The sequence below is a fragment of the Mauremys reevesii genome, linkage group 6 (assembly GCF_016161935.1).
Source record: "Mauremys reevesii isolate NIE-2019 linkage group 6, ASM1616193v1, whole genome shotgun sequence".
Taxonomy (NCBI): domain Eukaryota; kingdom Metazoa; phylum Chordata; order Testudines; family Geoemydidae; genus Mauremys; species Mauremys reevesii.
The window spans coordinates 119,916,375-119,937,316 of record NC_052628.1 but is presented as its reverse complement, the minus strand read 5'-3'; the positions used below and the strand labels follow the sequence as shown (position 1 = coordinate 119,937,316).

The 20,942-nt window shown below is 42.9% G+C and overlaps 1 protein-coding gene across 3 annotated transcripts in view; it reads left to right on the top strand.

Annotated features, from left to right (window-relative positions):
• The window catches only part of RNF38 (ring finger protein 38), a 194,306-nt gene that overhangs the window by 104,148 nt on the left and 69,216 nt on the right, over positions 1 to 20,942 (top strand). Inside the window, exon 1 of one of the 3 annotated variants that reach the window (XM_039544539.1) lies at positions 6,706 to 6,724. The exons of the other annotated variants lie outside the window; for them this stretch is intronic. The gene's annotated coding sequence lies outside the window, so the exon portion shown is untranslated. Of the gene's footprint in view, positions 1 to 6,705; positions 6,725 to 20,942 lie in introns of those variants that run through there. 3 annotated transcript variants of the gene reach the window in all.

Sequence of the window (20,942 nt, the reverse complement as noted above, 5' to 3'; positions counted from 1 at the left end):
TTCGTGGAACTGCATGGGTAAGAACGTGTCAATCGAAGAGTAACATTTACCGATGTGAAAAGAGACCTTGAGGGAAGAAAAAACATTTGAGTGTCTTGAAAGAAATGATGGAAGACTTGGAAAATGAGATTGTGTCTATAACAGTAGCTTCTGGCACCTTATGTCTTCACTTGACTTATTAAGTGTTCTGACATTTCAGTACAGTGTGGAGCTGAACTATTTCTGTCCCATAAAATGACTTGGGTCTGTAAATGAAAAGGCTGTTTTGTACATCTTTCTAAATTAAATGACTTACCTGTGTCAAAGAGGCAGGTTTCATTGCCTTGTGCTTTGAAAGGTGAAGACATTTTTTAAAATATTGTTTAGTAATGTTCCCTGGGAGTGGGAGGATTAGGAAATATTGTATATAGCTAGTGAAAATTACAGGGTTTTTTTTTTTTTTACATTAGACTGAAGCACATTCAATGTTTGGTATACATTCTGTGTGAGAGGCAGGACGTACATGTCTGGGTTTATTGATCAATATAAACATCTTTGTATTGTTGTACAATGCTTTCCTGAATGGGAACATAGGGAAAGCGATCTGTTAAGTCAATGTTTCCCAAACTTTTGAAAGCTAAGCCACCTTTCAAGAAAACGAAACCATTCTCATCCCTCACATCTTAATTTATACATCATCTGCATCCTCTCAGCTAGTCCTTCAGGCTCCACAGTTTAGGGAACACTGACTTAAATGCTCCCATCCATCTGAAGAAGGGCGTTTTCTACCCATGAAAGTTTATGCCCAAATAAATCTGTTAGTCTTTAAGGTGCCACCGGACTCCTCGTTGTTTTTGTGGACACAGACTAACACAGCTACCCCTCTGATACTTAGATGCTCCCAGTTCTCATAGCTCATTGCTGTGTTCTTCGTGCTGTGAATCAAAATGATGTGATGCCAATGGATTGGAGGGGATGTCCCAACAAACCATCATGTGGAATACTGCGTTGTGAGAAAGGGGAACAAGAAAAGAATGTGCTGCTGAGGAAACTTGGACGTCTAGACTGACTTAGTTTCATTTCACTATCCATACAATCAGAGCACAGTGAGATGGGCTTTTGATACGATCAGGTGCCTATTGATTCAGTTCAAAACCCCACTAGTTGAGTCAGTAGAAGTTACCTCTTTTTAAGACAATGTCTGTTATCTTATGTTGCTCCCCTTCTTTCCTCATGCAGCATTTTGAGATCTAATTATATCGGGGCTTTAATTTTGTTTTAGGAATGTTCTCTGGTACTTTATTCTCCCCTCTCCAAAAAGTCCCACAGATACAAGGGGAGGCGAAACAAGAATTTTAATGTTTACACATTAGCTCCCTCTTTCCCTCACTTGTCCCCTTTGTCAGGGACAGTGGGGTAGGAGGTCAATGAGCAAGATTGCTGTGGTTTGTAAATGTCAGAGAACTATAGAAGTTCAAAAAATGAAAAACCCCAATAAACCCAGTAGGTTGGGAGAGGTGGGGAGGACCATTAAATTGTCACAACCCTGCTTGGAGGGGAATAAGCAGTTTCTCTGCAATGTCAGGTCAGCTCCTTGCCTTCCTGGTGTCCACTGCATAGTACAGCCCCCTTTCTCCTTGTCTAGCATAGGTACCACTGGTTCCCATTGAGACTGGCAGCAGTACTACATGGTGGCAGATGAGAGCATCTCCCCAAGGAGAAAGGGGGCAGTACTATGCAGTGGACACCAGGAAGGCAAGTGGGACCTTTTGGGGAGGGGAGAATAAAGTACTAGAGACCATTCCTAAAACAAAATTAAAGCCCCGATATTAGCAGGTGCCAGGAGAGTCAGGTCTTGCAGAGAGCTCCCTGCAAGGTTCTCCATCTCCAGTCACCAGAAAGGAGTTGAGGGAGAAGGCTGCCTGGCCAGCTGCCAGGCTGCTATAGAGTGCTGGAAATGCAGGAGGAGTGAAGCATGAAGTCCAGCAGCATTCAGCTGGGGAGAATGATTGCAAGGACAGGCTTAAAAAAGCACAATCACTGTGGCAGCAGACTGCTTTTAAAGGCCTAGTGTTGATCATCAGTGGCTGCTATGAGCACTCGTTACTTTGCACTACACCAATACTCAAGAGAGGAGTCCCTAACCAGAGGTCACCATCTGGCATCTTGGCAGTGACTTGGGAAAATGCCACAGAGCAAGCAGTGATGCGCTCTTGATGCACAGTGGTCAGCCTTTATGTGGCTGACCTGGAGAATAGACTTTAGGAAGGCTTCAAAGAAGCAACGATCTCAAACATTTTGTTGGTTTCTTTCCAAAATGACCCTTCCTTCCTTAGGTCAAGTGCGGGGACATGTATGTCAGCCATTTTTTCACAGCTACCTCTTCTGTCAGTGTAAAAGTAGAGGTAAATAATAGCTCTGCCTAGTAGAACAGTGGAATGGGGGAATCTGTAAATCAGACAGGAGCAAGAAAATAGCTTTTTGCTGTGAGATTATTTTTGACTACCCCCAGAAAATGGTCACAGAACGGGAATCCATCCAATGCATTCGCTCTCTCTCCCACAGTTACTTTCTGTGCTTGTTAATTTTTACAAATGTTATGGGTACCAGATAGAGAAATCTGGAGTCAGACCTTCACTGAGAGTACTTGAAAAGAACCCTTTCCACTGTACCACAGATGTTGGTTGGGTATTATAATGGTTATGGCTATCAATGCCTTAACCAAATATTGTAATGCTATAATCCTTCGAATTTAGACAGTAGATTGTCATTACTTCAGAGATTTTCCCCCATAATACAGTGGAAGTGAATGAACAAGTATTTTGAATATACATATGGACTTCTGCTCTAACTGAAGTTTCTTTTCCACCAAATCATCCCTAGTTCCTAGATTCTCCATCACTGACAATTATTAAATCAAGATTAAATCAATTATTAAAAGATCTGCTCTAGAAATTAGTTTGGGGAAGTTCTCTGGCCTGTGCTATACAAGCATCAAACCTGATGGTTACAATGGTCCTGTGACCGGTTGGATCACAGAAACCCTCTTGGGAGCTGCCACCTGATGTGCCAAGACTACTTGTACCCCTGCTTTCTCTGCCAACTCAGGACTCCAGCACCCTGTCTTGCTCAGCCAGACACTCCCGTCTGCTCAATCACAGACCCAGGGTCTGAATTACTTGCCCCAAAGCTGCAGGTTTACCTGAAAGCAGCTAACAGAAGTGTTCCTGTCTTTAACACTCAGATGCCCAACTCCTAATGGGGTCTAAACCCAAATAAATCCGTTTTACCCTGTATAAACCTTATACAGGGTAAACTCATAAATTGTTCGCCCCATACAACACTGATAGAGAGATATGCACAGTTGTTTGCTCCCCCAGATATTAACACATACTCTGAGTTAATTAATAAGTAAAAAGTGATGTTATTAAATACAGAAAGTAGGTTCTAAGTGGTTCCAAGTAGTAACAGATAGAACAAAGTAAGTCACCAAGCAAAATGAAATAAAATGCGCAAATCTATGGCTAATCAAACTGAATACAGGTAAGATCCTTACCAGTTCCAGAATGTTCCCTTTTACAGACTAATCTCCTTTTAGCCTGGGTCCAGCAATCACTCTCACACCTTGCAGTCACTGCCCTTTGTTCCAGTTTCTTCCAAGTGTCCTGAGGGGTGGAGATGCTCTCTCTTTAGCCAGCTGAAGACAAAATGGAGGGGTTTCCCAGGGGTTTAAATAGACTCTCTTGTGGGTGGAGACCCCCTCCTCACTCCTATGCAAAGTCCAGCTCCAAGATGGAGTATTAGGAGTCTCCTGGGCAAGTCACACAGTTTTACAGGTAGCATCCATTGTTTACATGCTACCTTGAACATCCTCAAGTAGACTTCTTATGTGGATTGGAGCATTCCAAGATCCATTGTCCTTTAAGTGTTCCTTGATTAGGTACTTAATTTCAACATTCCTTTCTCCAGGAACTGACCAAATGCTCTACTAAGGTTACCCTGTACACAGCCAGCATTCATAATGTTGAATACAAAAATGATCCATGCATGCAAATAGGAGTAATACATTTAGTAGATCATAACCATGTTACATGGCATATGTAGCTTGAAACACATTCTAAACATATTTCCATAGAGCCTTATGGGAAGTACCGTCACAGGTCCCTTTTGGTTTTAGAATCTGTGACTAGCTAGACTAGTCCGTTGCTCAAGTCTAGTGAAGTAACTGTTACTGTACAGACACAAATGAGTTCAGGATTCTTTACTGTGGTGGGTTTGCTGCGGGATGCCAACTCCGTAATAGAAATCCTTCTGTTGACTTCAATGGATATTAGATCAGGACCTCAATTTTCCAAACGGAGCAGGTCTACTTTTCTGAGGTATAAAATCAACAAGGAGTCCGGTGGCACCTTAAAGACTAACAGATTAATTTGGGCATAAGCTTTCATGAGTGAAAAGCCACTTCTTCAAATGCAACAGATATGTCTGAGGTATATCAGTCTCATGCAGAACAAGAGATTTGGGTAACTAATGGTCTTGTATTATTAATCATTGCTGGAATTAGGTTGCTAGAACAAGGGAGGTCATGCTCATTGGTCCTGATTCAACACAAAAAATATCCATTTTCCACAGCATCCAAGCTAGTTTTTTTCATTTTTGGAGGAATAAGGAGGAACTGACCTTCTGTAGCATAGCGTGGGTGTTGGACATTTAGCAGGAAATATCTATCTTCTGTTTTATGGTGAGTAAGATATGATACCAAGGAAAAAGCTTTAATTTGCTGAATCTTTTGGCTCCCAAATACCGCTGGAGGATGTGGGATCCACTTCTAGAAAATGTTTGGAAAAAACTAACCTGGATCGATTTAAATGTCAAGTATGCATGAAGGGTATCATGATTTTCTTCCTCTGTTACATTTACACACTTTCTACCTTATGGAAAGCCAGAGTAATCTAGACTGATATTTCTTGAGCTCAGACAGCTTTTTTGGATATATTATTTCCTCTCTGTGATTGACAATAGGTTTTGGTCAAAGCACCAAAATGTTAAGTGGCTGTCCCACTTTCAAAAAAGACACACCAACCTTCCTCCCCATTCTTTACTTTATTCACCATGAACAGGGGGAGAGGATGTTAAGTGTTTTGTTGTTGTATTGCTTATGTTGTTGTATTCTGGCTAACCCTGGGTTGTGCTAGGAAGACTGGTTGGTTACCCATGAGTACATTCTATGCCTCTACTCTGCCCCTATTGTTGTCATCTTCTGTGAATCATGACTGCCCACTCCACAGTTATCTCCTGCACCTGCACATGCTCTTGCACCAGTACAGTGCACTGAAGCAGATCATAAAAGAGAAAATGCTTGCTGTATTTACTGTTCTTGATGGGTAGGAATTGCATCTGGTACTTTCCTTCATTGTCATGCAGATTTAAGACTTTTTTTCTTTTTTGAAAAAGGTACCAGAAATCAGCTCAAAGCCAAGGTCTCATTCTTTTGTCTCTTGAAAGAGAGTTGCTACCATTATGCCTTGCATGAGTGATTCCTAATAAACTCTGGATATTAATTTTTTGAATCAAGTTGAATATATGAAGTTGATATTCCTTTCTGTAAAAGTGCATTTACCGAAGTGTGACACTTTTTCAGTGCAGATTAAAATACTTTTTTTATTGTTTTTGAGGAAGCCTGGATAAACTTGGAGAGTTTTTTTAAGTATGTACTATTCCCTTCAAAGTGTTACAGGAAAAAACAATAGCAGAAACAGCTCTCTAAAACCTTCTTGTATACAACTTTTTGTACCAGTTGTCTACTTGCATTGAATGCCATAATTTGACAAAATTATAGTCCCTTTGGTAACTTAACATACCATTTTAATTTTTTTTTAAGTTCCATGTTTGTTTCTCAATGATTTCCATGTTGAATGTGTTTTCAGTTAAAGGATACTGCTTGTCTCTCACATCCCTGGCTGTAGCCCCCACTGCCTATTAGCAGTGTACTTTCAGGGTGGTGTGTTGTCAGTGTCAGTTGTCAGGAATGTCGTTTTGCTTTTGAGGCAAGTCCTTACACTTTCAGTGCTGTGGAAGTGGTTGCTGCTGTTGATGACACAGCATGGGTGTGCAGTTCCCAGGGGCTCAGGCAGTGGTACTCGGAGTGAGGGGCAGACACCCCAGCGTGGGTAGGTGGGTGAGTGGGTAGGGCTGGGTGAACAGCCCTTACCTATGGGGCCTGTGCTGGTGTTTCAGGCAGTGGCATAGCTGCTGGGGGACAGGCGTGATGTCTGTGTGTAGAACTGACCTGGGATGGTCCCTTGGGCGGGGGGGAGGTGGAGAGACCTGGGATTGTGCCCCCTAAGGTGGGCTTGGTCCCTGTAGCGGGGTGGGAGGAGCTCTGGGCGGGGCTGGACCATGGAGGATGCCCCGCCCCCACATACTCCGGCTGGCCTAAGGCCCCCCTGGGAAGGCGGGAGCCCTCAAACAAAGGGGCGGGGTCAGGTGTCACTCAGGCTCCGCCCCCTTCTCCTAAGGCGGCAGGGCAGCCGCCTGAGGGACAAGAGCGCGGCCGCGGCCCAACCTCGTGTGAGCGCGTGCACCCTCAGCGTGCTGCTGTGGAACGCGTTGGCGCCATCGGGGTTCGCGCGTCGCTGCGGCCCCCGCCGCGCACGCCTCGAGCGAAGACAAAGGGCGCTCCGAGGAAGGGGGCGGGGCCCGGATGGCCCCTCCCCGCGCGCTGATTGGCGGGCGGGGCAGCCAGGTGGGTGACGCGCCGCCGTTGCTGGCGGGGCGGGAGCGCCCTGCGATGGCAGGAAGGAGACGGGCTGACACTCCCGGAAGCGATCGCGCGGCGGGGGCAGGCGGCGCAGGCCCGGCCCAGGCGGCGGCGCGTTGGCGGTAGCCGTGGGGCGGGCGGCGGCGGCGCGGCCGCAGGTACCGGGCTCCCGGCTGGTCGGGGGGAGGGGGCGGCTCTACTGCGAGCCCGCCCGGAGCTCGGCGTGGCCCCTCCGGTCTGTGCTGCTGGCCGGGCCCGGAGCGCGCGGTGGCTGTGAGGGAGTAGGCGGGGGACATGGGCCGGGTACCTCAGCGGGGGGGCTCGTCCCTCCCCGCGGCGGCCAGGCTGGAGGCGGCGCTTGGAGGGTCCCGGTCCCGGTCCCGTCCGTGCGGTGCTGCCGGGTCTCCCGGGCCCTAGCTCGTAAATGGTTTTACGGAGCTGGCGAGCCTAACGCCCTGGCCCCGGGTCCGGCGTGGGGTCCCCGTGCCCTGGGAAGGGGGGGAGGGACGGAGCTGGTCCGGGAAACGCGCCCCCCCCCCCGTGAGCTGTCAGCGCTGGGGTGGGGTTGGAGAACCCTTGTTTTGACTGAACAGCCCCGCCTCTCACACTGCACCCGCTTTTGGTGCCCCCCCCCTCATCTCTACAGTCCGTACTGAGCCTCCCAGCCTCCGCGCAACTCCAGTGGGGTTTCACAAAGCCATGCGTGTTTAATATGCGGGGGGGGGGGAGAAACAATGGAAAGGAAAAAGTATCCCGTGAGGAAATAGAGGCGAGGTTGCTGTGTCAGGGATACAAGTTGTTTGACAGTTTCTGCAAGGAATATGGATCAGTTAAACAATTTTCCTTGATTGCATACTGCTCGGTTTTCATGAAAATGCTCTGTACTTGTAAAAAAAAAAAATCTCTAACTTAGGCGATCTTGTTAATTTAGGAGATGGTCCAGGTGATCCCTAAGTGTCAAAGAGCTGTAATACGGTAGACACACAAGTGCAATTTACACAACGTCTCATTCTAACATGACTCAAAGTGGAATTTTAGAGAAGAAAGATCCTCATCTGAGAAATGTATAGATTTTTTCAGAATGTTTTAAAATGTCTTCCATACTTGAGACGGGGATGCACCTGTTTTAGCTAATAAGTCTTGATAGCAAGCAAAGATTATCAAAAAAGTTTGCTTGCTAATTTCCTGCCTATGCATATGTTTGAAAGTGCAGTTCCAGTATGAAAATTGATTATAGACATGGCATTATCAGCTTACAGATTGGTCTCAGTGATGTCTAGATCAACTATGTGTAGGCATGGCAGAAATCAATTTTTTTAAAGTAATTTTGACATATATTTGTGTTTAAGCTTTTTTCAATTTTTATCAGTTCAGCTTTTATCGCAGTTGCATAAAATTATGGTGGGTCAGATAATAACAATAGATATTGAAATTGAAAAAGTTAAAGCTTTGATTCCATTGAAGTAAAAATTGTCAACATATGTTAAAATATACAAAGAAAATGGCCTTAAAAATCAAACTCTTGAGTTCTCAAGCATTTTTCTTTGTCTGTAAATTTCAGTTATCATTGATGGAAATATTTTTGTCAGTGTATGGTAAAATGGACAGTTATCAACATTTACTGATAAATCTAATCCTTCCAACCCTAAATATATGCTGTTTTACATACACAAATACTTTTGCTGTCTTCCAACCCAGCAAACTCACTCTGAGATCCAAGTCATGTTGTGGTTTTTTTTTCTGGCCCGTATATCTTCTGTAATAAGAATTCAGTGGGCCAGATTCTCTTCCTAGTTATACCTGTGCAACCTTATTCTCTTCATTAGTTTGCACAGGTGAAACTGAGGCAAGAATATGACCATTTGGTTAGAATTTAATTAACATTTCTGTTCATGTGGAAGACAGAATATAGTCAGTCTTTCTTTTCTCTTCTAATTGCACTGCAGGGCTAATGAGTACAAATTAGTAAAGCTTTTTCATCATTAAAGGAAGCATTACTGCTGCCATTAGGGACCACTGCTCCATAGGAGCGGAAACTGCTGCTTTTAGGGGTACCACCATGAGGGTTAAGGTTCTCCAGTGGAAGGGGAATATCTAAGAGGATGGGAATCAGGCCACAGGTGCAAGGGGCAGAGGAAAAAGGGGAACAGCCTGCTGAACATGTGCAATTGGGAGAGAGAAACCAAATAGATGGAAAGGAAGGTGAGATGAAGAGCAAAAGCAATGTGATAAATATCTTTAGGTAAGGAGAAAACACCACTACTGCATTTAATAGTTAAAATGGAATACATAAATATTCCAATAAGTATCTGGAAAATAGTATGATCAGTGGTTGTTGCCACATAGATGTAGCCTGATCATGAATGGGGATTGTGGTTGGGCAAGAAGGTGGCCTGCGATAGATTATCTATCACTTGATGTCCTTAAATCAAGACTGTGTATCTTTAAAAAAGATAACTTCTGCTTGAGCCAGAGTATATGGGGCAAGGTTATCTGGCCTATGTTATGCAGGAGGTCAAACTAGGGGATCTAAATGGTCTGGCCTTAAAAATCTACAAGAAGAACTCTTTAATAAGACAGGATTCACACGTTTGTTACACCGTGTATTTTCTCCTTTTCTAATTGTGAATGGGATTCCTATGATTTTTTGAGGCTCCATTTAAAACTGTAATAAATCAAAATCACCATCACTGCAGACTCCCACTGTTTACAATACAGTATATGGGTTTTCATTAAAAAATGCAGGCTGAACAGCTTTTCCTCTGCACCTGTGTTGATCCAGTGATGGTAGGAGCTGTTGCCTCTCTAAGCCACACATTTTTATTTCCCTCAGAGATATCGACCCAAGTGGGATAAGTGTCATTGGTATGTCAGTGGCTTTGGTGCTCGTTTTTAAAGCTCATGGATGGTCTTATTAAAATTGTTTTCATATGTTGTGTTTTGCATAAGCCCTGAAGATGACTTTGCCAGTGACATCACTTTGAATTATAGACATTAAGTTACTATTAATTCTGCTGTAAGAAAACACTTCATGAATTATACGGATTCTACGCCAAAAAAACGGTATTAGTACTGTGTCAAAGTTGTAGTTAGGCGCACAGGTTGGGAAATAACACCTGGCTCTTATGTATCGCTTTTCGTCCATAGATCTCAAATGAGGATTACAGTTGAATCTTACACAGTATGGTCTCGAGTCACATGACAATATTACTTTAAGTATCTTTTGCCCACATACAGCTAGTAGTATTAAAACTTAGTTTTTCTATAGTGCTTTTCATCAATAGATCTCAAAGTGCCTTATGAAAGAGTTTAGTGTCATTATACTGTGTTGGTTAAGGGGCTAATGGATCTAGGATCTTTGTGTGTAACTATATGTGGGATTGATGGAGGCTTTGTCATTTAATCTGTCTTCTGCAAGCATTTTTCTGTTTCCAGATGCAGGAGGGTGGACCACATTTTAAAGTAATCTATGCTCTCTGGAGGACCAATGTAGTGAAATAAGATTAGGGAAATAGTTGGTTTCTCTTAATCGACAGTCTCACACACAAGTGCAAACACACAATTCCACTTTCCATTCAGTCAGTAGTTAACTCTGCAAAGTACATTCTGCTTTAATAGGTTTTCCAGTTCCTAAATTTTCCTTCTGGTATTTGTTTTTCATCTCTCTTGGATGCTCTTCTAGGGGTTTACAAGTTATATAATTTGCATATATAATTACAGTTTTCTTGTGTCTGCAGACAAGGCCAGTATCCTACCACTAACTCTATCTGTGATGGCTTTATAGGTTTGGTTCTAAGAATCTTTAAAGCATGATATTTTGCTTGCAGACAAAGGAGACAAATGTAACACACAAACAAAATTATTTTCAGAGCATCTGTAATGGGTGGTGGTAAGCTATGGCCCAGACTTCCTTGGGCTGGCTTCCTGATAGATATTACCGTCAGGGTCCTATTCTCTCTAGGCTGCAGTTTGCAATGGCATTGTAATGGTCCTATTCTGGTTACTCCTTTCTTCCTTTTGTAATGGGACGTATTTGTATCTACTGGAGTCCTAAGTATGTGTGCTGTGGCTGTGGATAATGCTTAGTTTTCTAAGACATAGCTTTCTTTTGGTAGCTTATTCAGGTTTTGCCAGAAGCTGGGAATTGGTGACAGAAGATGGCTCGCCTGATGATTCCCTGTTCTGTTCACTGTCTTTGGGGCACCTGGCATTGGCCACTGTTGGAAGACAGGATACTGGGCTACATGGACTTTTGGTCTGACCCAGTAGGGCAGTTCTTATGTTAAGTGAGATGGCTGTACTCCTCATTTGTTTTCTTGGGTTTTCTGGGATTTTTTTGGAAATTACTTTTGCTGGGCAGATGTCCCCTAATTTTAGATCTTTTTGATCTCATCTACTGTTTGCAAGACTGTTGTTGAAATAATATATTTACACCTATATCTCGTTATAATGCGACCCGATATAACATGAATTCGGATATAATGCGGTAAAGCAGTGCTCTGGCGTGGGTGGGGCTGCACACTCCATTGGATCAAAGCAAGTTTGATATAACGCGGTTTCACCTATAACACGGTAAGATTGTTTTGGCTCCTGAGGACAGCTTTATATCAAGGTAGAGATGTATATGCAAAACTAATATTGGTTAACTGCTGAAGTAAAGTTTATGGTGGTGTTTGTGTAAGGCAAATTTCAAGTTTTACTGCAGGAAAAGGTTCCAAAGAGAGATCTGCTCAATACAGTTTGTTTAGTTATCTTCATCTCCTTTTTTATGAAAAGGAAAACATTGACACTTCTGTGAGAAATTGCTCATAGTCTCTTAGAAATGTCTTTTGTACAGAAGCCTGCTATTTATTTTGAGTGCATATAGGACAATTCTGGTGTTTGGTAACTTTTACTGAAATACTATACCCTATTGCTTGAAGTTGTTTGCATATTTTGACCATATATATAGCAGAGTCTCAGATTAATACACTTGTAATTTTCTGATGTTTCTTTGCTGTTTCTTGCTCCTAAAATACCATTACAACCTAATCTACTTTTTCCATAGTTTATAGCTTAACTTTTGTTCACCTTGTCAAGAGGGAGTTTGATACAGAAGGGAGTAGATGAGTTAGGATTGTGGAAATTCCTGTGCTTGGGACGTTTCTGCTACAAAGGACTCCTAAAACTGATCATGTGGTTGTGTTTTTTCAGCAAGTGTACCGACATGCATTAATCTCATGCTGTGGTCTACTAAAAAATAAACATTTTGAAGCATAAATACATATGTTCTTTGGAACTAACCTCTACAGGAGGGCCATCTTAGAAGTTTATACTGCTGTACAAACATAACAGTTTCCAGCAGGTAAGACAACATGATTTTGACCACTAAATTTAGGGGGGAAATTGATGCTCACTTATCTATGTTTGTTTATTTGGATTTATACAAGATGTTAAAACAAGGACAAGATGTCCTCATTATTTAAAAGTACAATAAAAACTGATACCCAAATATAACAGTGCATTATAATTCCATCTCCAGCAGTTCAAATGCCTAGGGAAGTTTAGTTTGCTGTCAAGGTCCCCAAGTTTTGAAGAATTAGGGACAAGGTTGTAGGGATTAAATGCAAAAGTCCAGAGGCTCTCATGGAGAACACCTAGTCAACAACTCCTTCCTAATGGGGCTTCAGCTTGAAAATCTCTTCTGACCTTCATTGGGGTGGGGAAGTGCAGCGAGAGAGAGGTGGTCTCAGGTAGGTAGATTCAAAACTGTTTGAGCTTTGTGTCAAACCAACACCTTAAACTTATCAGCACTAATGCTTATGGGATTCCCAGTTGAGCAGAAGTTCATAGATTCTCAGGCCAAAAGGGACCATTGTGATCAAATCTGACCTCCTGTGTAACACAGGCCAGGGAACTGCCCCAAAATAATTCCTAGAGCAGATCTTTTAGAAGAATATCTAGCCTTCATTTAAAAATTGTCAGTGATGGGGAGCGTCCACCATGACCCTTGGTAAATTGTTCTAATGGTTAATTACCCTCGCAGTTAAAATTTATACATCATTTATGGTCTGAATTTGTCTAGCTTCAACTTCCAGCCACTGCATCGTTACACCTTTCTCTGCTAGGTTGAAGAGCCCATTATTAAATTTGTTCCCAATGTAGATACTTATAGACTATAATCAAGTCACTCCTTACCCTGTTTGTTAAACTAAATAGGTTGAAGTCTTTGAGTGTCTCGCTGTAAAGTATGTTTTATAATCCTTTAATTATTCTTGTGGCTGTTTTCTGAACTCTCTCCAATTTATCAACATCCTTCCTGAATTGTGGGCACCCAAAGTATTGCAGTAGTGACTGCACCAGTGTCAACCAGAGGTAAAATAACCTCTTACATCAGGTTCCACTGTTCATGCAAAAAGTTTGAATAAACTTGTAGCGAGGTACTCTGCTTACCAAGTTGACTGTTGCATTCTGCACCAGTTTCAGTTTCCTGATAGTTTTAAGATGTATCCTTACGTAGAGTGCATCATAATGTCTTAACTTGAGGCAACAAAGATATGGATCAGTAAACAATGGTCATACCTCCTGGCAGGACACGAGTGATAACCTAACCTGATTGCATAGCAGCTGGGTGTCCAGCCAGACCCCTGAATTGTGAACGTGACCAATAAATGGCAGACTTGACTCCCTTTCAAAGAGGCAGGTCATATTCTTGCCTTATTTGTTGACTGATTTCCCCAGATAATCAACATCACTGTAGTTTTAGTCTAGATCAGTGGTTCCCAAACTGGGGTTCAAGAAATGTTACAGGGGGTTCTTGGGAAAAAATTCCCTAATGGCGGACAGAGCTGTCCCTAGGGACTCCGAGGCAGCACTGGGCCGGCAGCCCAGAGCCCCTGGACTTCCAAGAGCTAAGCAGATCAAAGCAAGCGTATCTATCACACTGAGGAGACTTAAACTTCAAGACTCCTTATAAGAAATGGAAAGGGAGGTGAATATTTTTTGCAGTTTTTAAAATTAAATAGGCAGCTAGTATTGTTTTTAAAATTATTATGGAGAACAAGTTTAAGCTTTGTTGTAACGTGCGGTGTTTGCCTGGACTGCTCAAGACCTGAATGCTTGTGTAGGAGGAACTCTTTGAGTTGGCTTCTTAAACACCTTCATGCTGTTTCACATCTGATACTCCTTGATGAAACATAGGAGCCTTGTCTTATAACAGGCTTATTCAAAGTGATACAAGCTACGAAAGTGAGATCTTGGAAGAGTGTTTCCATTTCCATAATGTAATAAAAATACTGTAATGTTTAATAATGTGTAATAAGCATGTCATAAAAACAAATTTTATATTTCCAAGATCACTGCTTTTATCATTTATACTCAGGTAAAGGAGAAAAACCCTGGAAACATTCATTTTTAAGAGGGGGTACGCGAGACTTGATGTGTTAGTGAAAGGGGTTCACAAGCTGTTAAAGTTTGGGAACCACTGGTCTAGATTAACCTAGCTACTTCCCATCCATGCCTCAGTCTTACCCAAAGACTGAATAAAGCCATTCAGTGATTTGCGCAGGTCACATGAAATGGAGACATAAAGCAGAGTGTCATAAGCATTCTGAAGACACCACAGCCCTCTTTAATTCTCCCAGTGCCCTGGCCCTGCCAGTACATAAAAAAAAAAAAGTGACCAAATCAGATCCTGCAAAACTCCACATGAGCTTTCCACATATATGGCATTATACTTTGGGCGGGTTGTGCCACAACAAGCAAAGCTGTGCCCAAAGGAGCTTTGTCTGAAACCAGTGTTTAATGCATATCTGCGTGAACGCATTATAGTACTTCCATTAATTTTTTTAAACTGTTCCAATTTTGGGATTTGATAGTGCCAGTAATATACAAGAGAAAAGGCTCAATTTTATTTTAATCACAGTTTTTGTGAAGTGTAAGCTTTTTGGTTTATTTTTTACATTGCTTATAGTTATTAATCGGGTTGTGCAATCCATTATTATCTTGCTGGGGTTAATTTCAGGATTGTTTCTTCCCTTCCTCAGACTTTCAAGTGCATGTCAGTTTGATTTTTGTTACCTCCTATATCCAGTTAAAAAATTAAAGTTGTTAACAGAAAACAAAGGGTGGGAAAGAGAATGGAGCTGAAAACTCTCAGTACCTCCATCCTGTTGGAGGACCAGTAGACTGGGGCTGCTGGGACTGCCTTTCACTTTGAATGGAAGAAGCAGAGTCGTGGGGCAACTTCTAGCCACCTCACCAGGCCTCACATCTAGAGGCTTGACTTTACAGCAGCGAAATGGCCAAGAAGGCAGCTTTTCTCTCAGCTTGACTTGCAGGACTACAGAATTCAGCGTCAACAGCCAGAGCCTTTGTCTCTGCTGTTCTTCCTAAAGTGATACTTGCTTTGCCTAGAGCTTTGGCGGGGGCCAGGTGTTAGTTCAAAAGGCCTAACTCAATCTACTGCTTTCCGAACTCCCTCTATTGCTAGCAGTACTTCCCAGCTCTCACCACTTCCAGTCACCTCGTTCCTGATAGCGTCCTTGTTTTTTCCCCGTTGGCTTCTCTCATCCACTCAGTGATCATGGCCACACAGGATGTCTGTCTCAGCTGCAGCACTATATCCAGCCCTCACTCCTGAAATCACTGTGTTCTCCTTTGTCCTAATTTTCTCATGGGCATACTCAGCAGACCCCAGAACTGCAGCCCCCTTCCCTTTCCCAGAGCCTTTCACCTCAGTCTTGTGTCTGGCCCCTTCAGCTCCTTCAATTTCTGGTAGTCCCCTCCATGAGCTGGAAGGCGGAACAAATGAGAGCACATTATTCAGAAGGGGACAGTAAGCATGGAGAGTGCAACTCCTGGGTGTTAGTTCTTTGTCGAGGAGGTGGAACATCTGGGAATATTCAGCAAGGTTCTGAGGAAAGTGCGCTCTCTGAAGTGAGTGCAGAAAATAAGACAAGATCTCCTCCTCTCCCCTCTGCCCAGTTATTTTCTTAGATGCCTTGGATCTGAATAGTTTGCTCTTGGTTAGATATGATATGTGCTAAGCACTTTATTAACAATTTGGCCCCCAGTATTTGAAATCTGGCACATAAAGTCTAACAGAGCTACAAGGGCAGATAGAAATTTTGATTTGGGTATTGAGATTTTTCTTATTCAGTGCTGCTGTGCATGAATTTATGGTAAGGTTAGTATTAGTTGTTTATGTAGCCTTAGCTTATGATTTCCTTCATTTTTATTGTTTCGTCATGTGCTTAATGGTATGTCTTGTCTTCACCTGCTCTTGGTGTCCTTAACTCTTCGGTTACTGTAGATTGTTTGGGGGTAGACATCTTTTTTTTTCTCAAAAAGGAACTTTGAAATTTAAAAATGAAGCAGGTGTAAAAATGTGTGCATGGTGCATGAAGTTTTTTACATAGTGCTAAGCTCCAAGAATTTTTTTTATAGAAAAATTTGTTAGATCTGGGATTTTCTATGGTGGCAGGCTTTTCTTGAGTTTTGCAGCACAAGAGTAGACTTTTTACTGTTTCTGCCTTGGAGTTTGAGGTCAGCGTCTAGTGGGATGTACCTTGCCTGTACAGAAGAGGGGAAGCTGCAGTGGTGAAAGGGCAGTTAGGACCATAAAATATAAATGACCCCGCGGGGCATGCTCATCAAGACAAACAGCAAAGTTCTATAGGGATGAAGTTCTGTAGGGATGAACATTGGCGTAAGAAGTGTGTGAGAGGATGGGAGCCCAGACAAGATTGTTTTGCACCAGAATGTCTGTCTAGCAGAGCATTTTAGGTCTTCCGGGAAGGCATGTTTTAGTGCAAGGTTTCTCCGTATTTGGCCATGGAACCCTTTTCAATCTAGTGTGTTTTTTTTCTCTCTCCCCCTTCTCTTGCACCCCCACCTCCCCCTCCAGGAGGACACAGAACTGGGGGCATTGATGTCTAGAGTCTAGTTATGGGAGGCTTGCACCAAAGGGTTCTTGTCTATTGGAGATTACTCTTCTTAATCACTTCTCTCCCCTCCCCCCCTCCTTCCTTGGTTTCCAGCATATTGCTCCCACTCCAGCTACAGCAACACAGGGCCCTAGACCCTTACAGGAAGCAAAATCTCAACTAGTATCTCTTGTGTACTTTGCATTTTTACACGTTTTCCAGTTATGAACAAGTACAAGTCAGTGTGTGAGAATGCGAATGAAGAGGATTCAGGGGGCCATGAGGGCTTGAGTGAGGCTGGGATTCTAAGACTGCCTAGTTTAGAGCTCTCTTTCCTCCCCCCCCCCCCCCCACTAATGCTACAGGGGGAGAGGCTTTCTCTCTCTATCCATGTCACGCTGTACATCTGTTAGGTTTGTAATATAAACTTCATTAGAGGTTGAAAAATTTACTTGATTTCCCTTAGCCTGAGAATGGATCATAAGCACCAGAGTAAAAAAAAAAAAATCTGTTCAATCACACCCCCGCACAATGCACATCCCTTCTTGAAAGTTAGAGGACCTGCAGGTGATCCATTTTTCAGGGTATGACCCTCGTATTCAGTGCTGATGCACCTCTGCTTTATTTAACCCTATGTTTTTACTTTAGTTTTAAAATGTGACTCTGATACTTTTCTCCAGCTTCCTATCACACTTAAGCATTGCTGTAGTTGGTTAAAGTTATCACATTGCTTAGGTTAAAGCTGTTATATTGTTGCCTCCCAGCACAGGTTATGTGGGAACAGTAAAACCAGCTCAGGCTGCAGCCAATGATTAGCATGTTCATAGTGATTATGTCCCTTATTCACAGAAAAAGTCCGAGGAGCTACTGAGGGCAAAGGGTGTGTCCAAAAAGCAAACTGGAAGGAAGAATAAGACAGATTTAAAAAAAAAATGATGATAATTCAGGCTAATATACGAAGTCTTTAACATTTAGGCCGTTACCTACAGCTGATGAACTCCAAAAAGAGTGAAACCATTTAATATAGGTCCTGTAGTACTGGCCTGATGACCTGCTTTCCAGATAGGCTTTGTGCATAGGCAGCGAGTTCCATACCCACGTGGTGCTCTGCTCGGGCACCAGCAATATTCAGAGCCTAGGGGCCCAGCTCCATGAATATTTAGGGCCGGGGGGGAGACCCACCTGTGGCCCCCCCGCCTTCCCCGAGTGTCCCCGGGCCCCGACTTGCTGCCCCCACTCGCCTTTCCTGGGCTCCAGAGCAGAGAGGCACTGACACACTGTCTCTTCAGCGCAGCTCCATGTTGCCTCCCTGAAGCAACTGCTGCCGCAGGGTCCTAGTGCGCCCCTCTCAATGCCAGGGCAGACTGACTGAGCCTGCCCTTCCCTTTTCCAATGGGACCCTCCAGCAGCACAGCCCCCCCCCCCCCCGCCACTGCTCCTACCCTATGCTGGGCAAGGAGGCAACCCCATTCCTCAGCCCCAGGGAGGCTACAGAGCAGGGGAGGAGGCACACGCAGCACCCCCCGGCACCCACCACGGGGGAGGTGGGGGAGATTTCTGGACCTGAGAGAGGCCCTAGAAGCACATGCAGTGACAGTGGTGGGGGTGAGTGTGCTGCTGGGGGGGGCACAAAAGGGTGGCTCCTCCCCCAGAGCTTGCTGCTGCTGGCAGGGAAGGGCTGGGCGGGGGTCCTCCTCTCTGGCTCCTGTCCCAGAGCAGCCTGCCTGTACCCCAAACTCATCCCCAGCCCCACCCCAGAGCCCACACTCCAGCCAGAGCCCTCACCCCCTACACCCCTACTCTCACCCTGAGCCCTTCCCACACCCCAGGCCCCTCATTGCCAGCCCCAGACAGAGCCCTCACCCCCTACACCCCTACTCTCACCCTGAGCCCCTCCCACACTCCAAACCCCTCATCTGCAGCCACAGCCCTCACCCCTGCACCCCATCCCTCTGCACCCCTCCCTCACCCAGACTCCCTCCCAGAGCCTTGGGCAAGTGGGGGTCAGAGTTGGGGGGAACGGAGTTTGGGCACCACCAAAATTTCTACAAACCTGCCACCCCTGGCTTTGTGTACATGAGGAAACATTACCATGTTTAAATGTTGTTGTTTTTTAACAATACAGTTGGGTAACATGATGCCGACTGTGACTGTGCAGTCAGTGCAGGCAGAACGGGGCTTGTTCAACATATAGTGTAAAGTCTAACCCTGCTTACTGGGCATTCTGAGCATTACTTGTGCTCGTCTGCACTGACTGCAATGTTGTCAGCATCACATTAGCCTACTTGATTATGAAAAATTGTTTAAGAATTTGTCTTTGTGTAGACAAAGCTGTAGTGTGGTGTGGATTGGGAGAGAAACAAAAGAAAAGAATGGGAGAGGGTAGGATGAAAGGGGAGAGGAGTATGAAAACAGGAGAGAGAGACAGACTCCTCACCTAACTCCTGATCTTGACTCCCTATGCCAGTCAGCTCCCCAGTCTGCTTTGTCAGTCCAAATGTGAATGCAGTCTGTCAAAATAGCTGTGTTGGTAGCAGTATGCCAGTAGAAGTCTTGTTGTTAAAACTTTCTAGCGTAGACAAGCCCTTATTCCACATGAGAAGGGGAATAAGCGGTACTGGTTGTAAGCACCTTTATGCTGATGTAACTTGCCCATCTTAGGGTTGTATTGGTATACTTACATAGATTATTTCAATTAGGTGTGGGGTTTTTTGAGTTATATTATTGCAAAGCCTATGTGTAGACCAGGCCTTAGAATGCAAGTAACTGTCAGGCCACTAATGAGTGTATCTGCCCATCCTGCCATTCCACAGTTTGGAGATATGCGGAGTCTAAAAAGAATTAGAACAATTCTCTAAATTGAATGTCCCCTTATTCTTTTGAAACCCACTATCTCTAAAACACTTTGTTCTACTTGCACCAGACTTCCCTCCTTCCCTGCTCCTTACAAAAAAAAATTACCCTTGGGAAAGATGTACAGTATAAAATGTTGAGGTAGATTAGTTTTTAATATTGGCAAAGTTACCAGGAAATGGCATCAGTAATACTTAGTTTCAGCCTTAAGAGAGAAATGACCACACTCTCCATAATAAATTACAGATTTTATTTTAAATTGTTGAAATTTAACTTCATCCTGACATACCATAATTGGAGTTCAGGATTCTGTGTATACCCAAGAACTACTGTTAGCATCATCTCCTCTGTATTGATTTAGGTGGTGGTGATATCAAAAATGTGGACACTTGAATTCTGATCTTGGTCGGTAACTTGAAGATGAGCTGTTATGAAACTGTAAATATTCTTATAATTACACAAAAACACATTTTGGTAACTTTTGCTGTATAGCTTTTAAAACTGCAGTTCCTTCAGAGAGATAAATAGTTTAAGTATTTAATGGTGAGATGTCAAGTACTGCTTTCTAGCATAGTGTGTTTAATTTTAATTTTTCAGGAAATACTTGCAAAAGGTGCAGTTTTTGTTTTCAGACTATTTAGTTTACATCATACCATCCATAGCCTACTGAAATTGATTTAAATGTTTCAAGAGTGAGACAATAAATTGAGATTTAAAGTACCAAATTTAGCCAGTCTTCATAAAAACAGATTGCATGCCTTTCTTTACTGTTAATCTTGGGTTTTTTTATTATTATTATTATTATGAAGCAGTGTTTTTAAGGAGGTATGGTTGATTATCCAAATCAAAGTAATAAAAAGTAATTTATGGAAAATACTAGGTAACCATCTCTAATTGGAAAAAATCTACCTTGATGCAACATTAAAATAAACACACTTTACCTTTTGTTTCTGTTTAGCAGTATTGACATTGGGTTTAATTCATTTCTTTGAAAAAATAAGGAATGCAAAATGTTTTTATATTTCAAAAGATTTGAATTGCTGTTTGCATGCAGCAATTTGTATTTAAAAGGAATCCATTCAGTGTTCTCTTTGACGTGCAAATACCATTGAAATTCAATTTGAAGAACTTTGATGAGATTGCTATGCTTTTCTTTAAATATTATAAGTTGCTTTAGCATTACAAAAATAGTTGCTTCAGATGTAATGCATGTGTTCCATCTTTATATGTAGTGCCCTTTTTGTTGTATGAGTATATTGGAAAATTATTAAATGCATAACCTTGGTGATTACAATTTGCTGATTCTTTTTTGTTTAAGGATATTTATGCATTATAGTGTGCTGAATGGGAAACAACATTTTTAGATAAAAAAAAATTAACAGTTCCTATGTTGTCTCACCTTTTTTCACATGCAGCAATTAAATATTCTAGTCTTTAAATGTAAA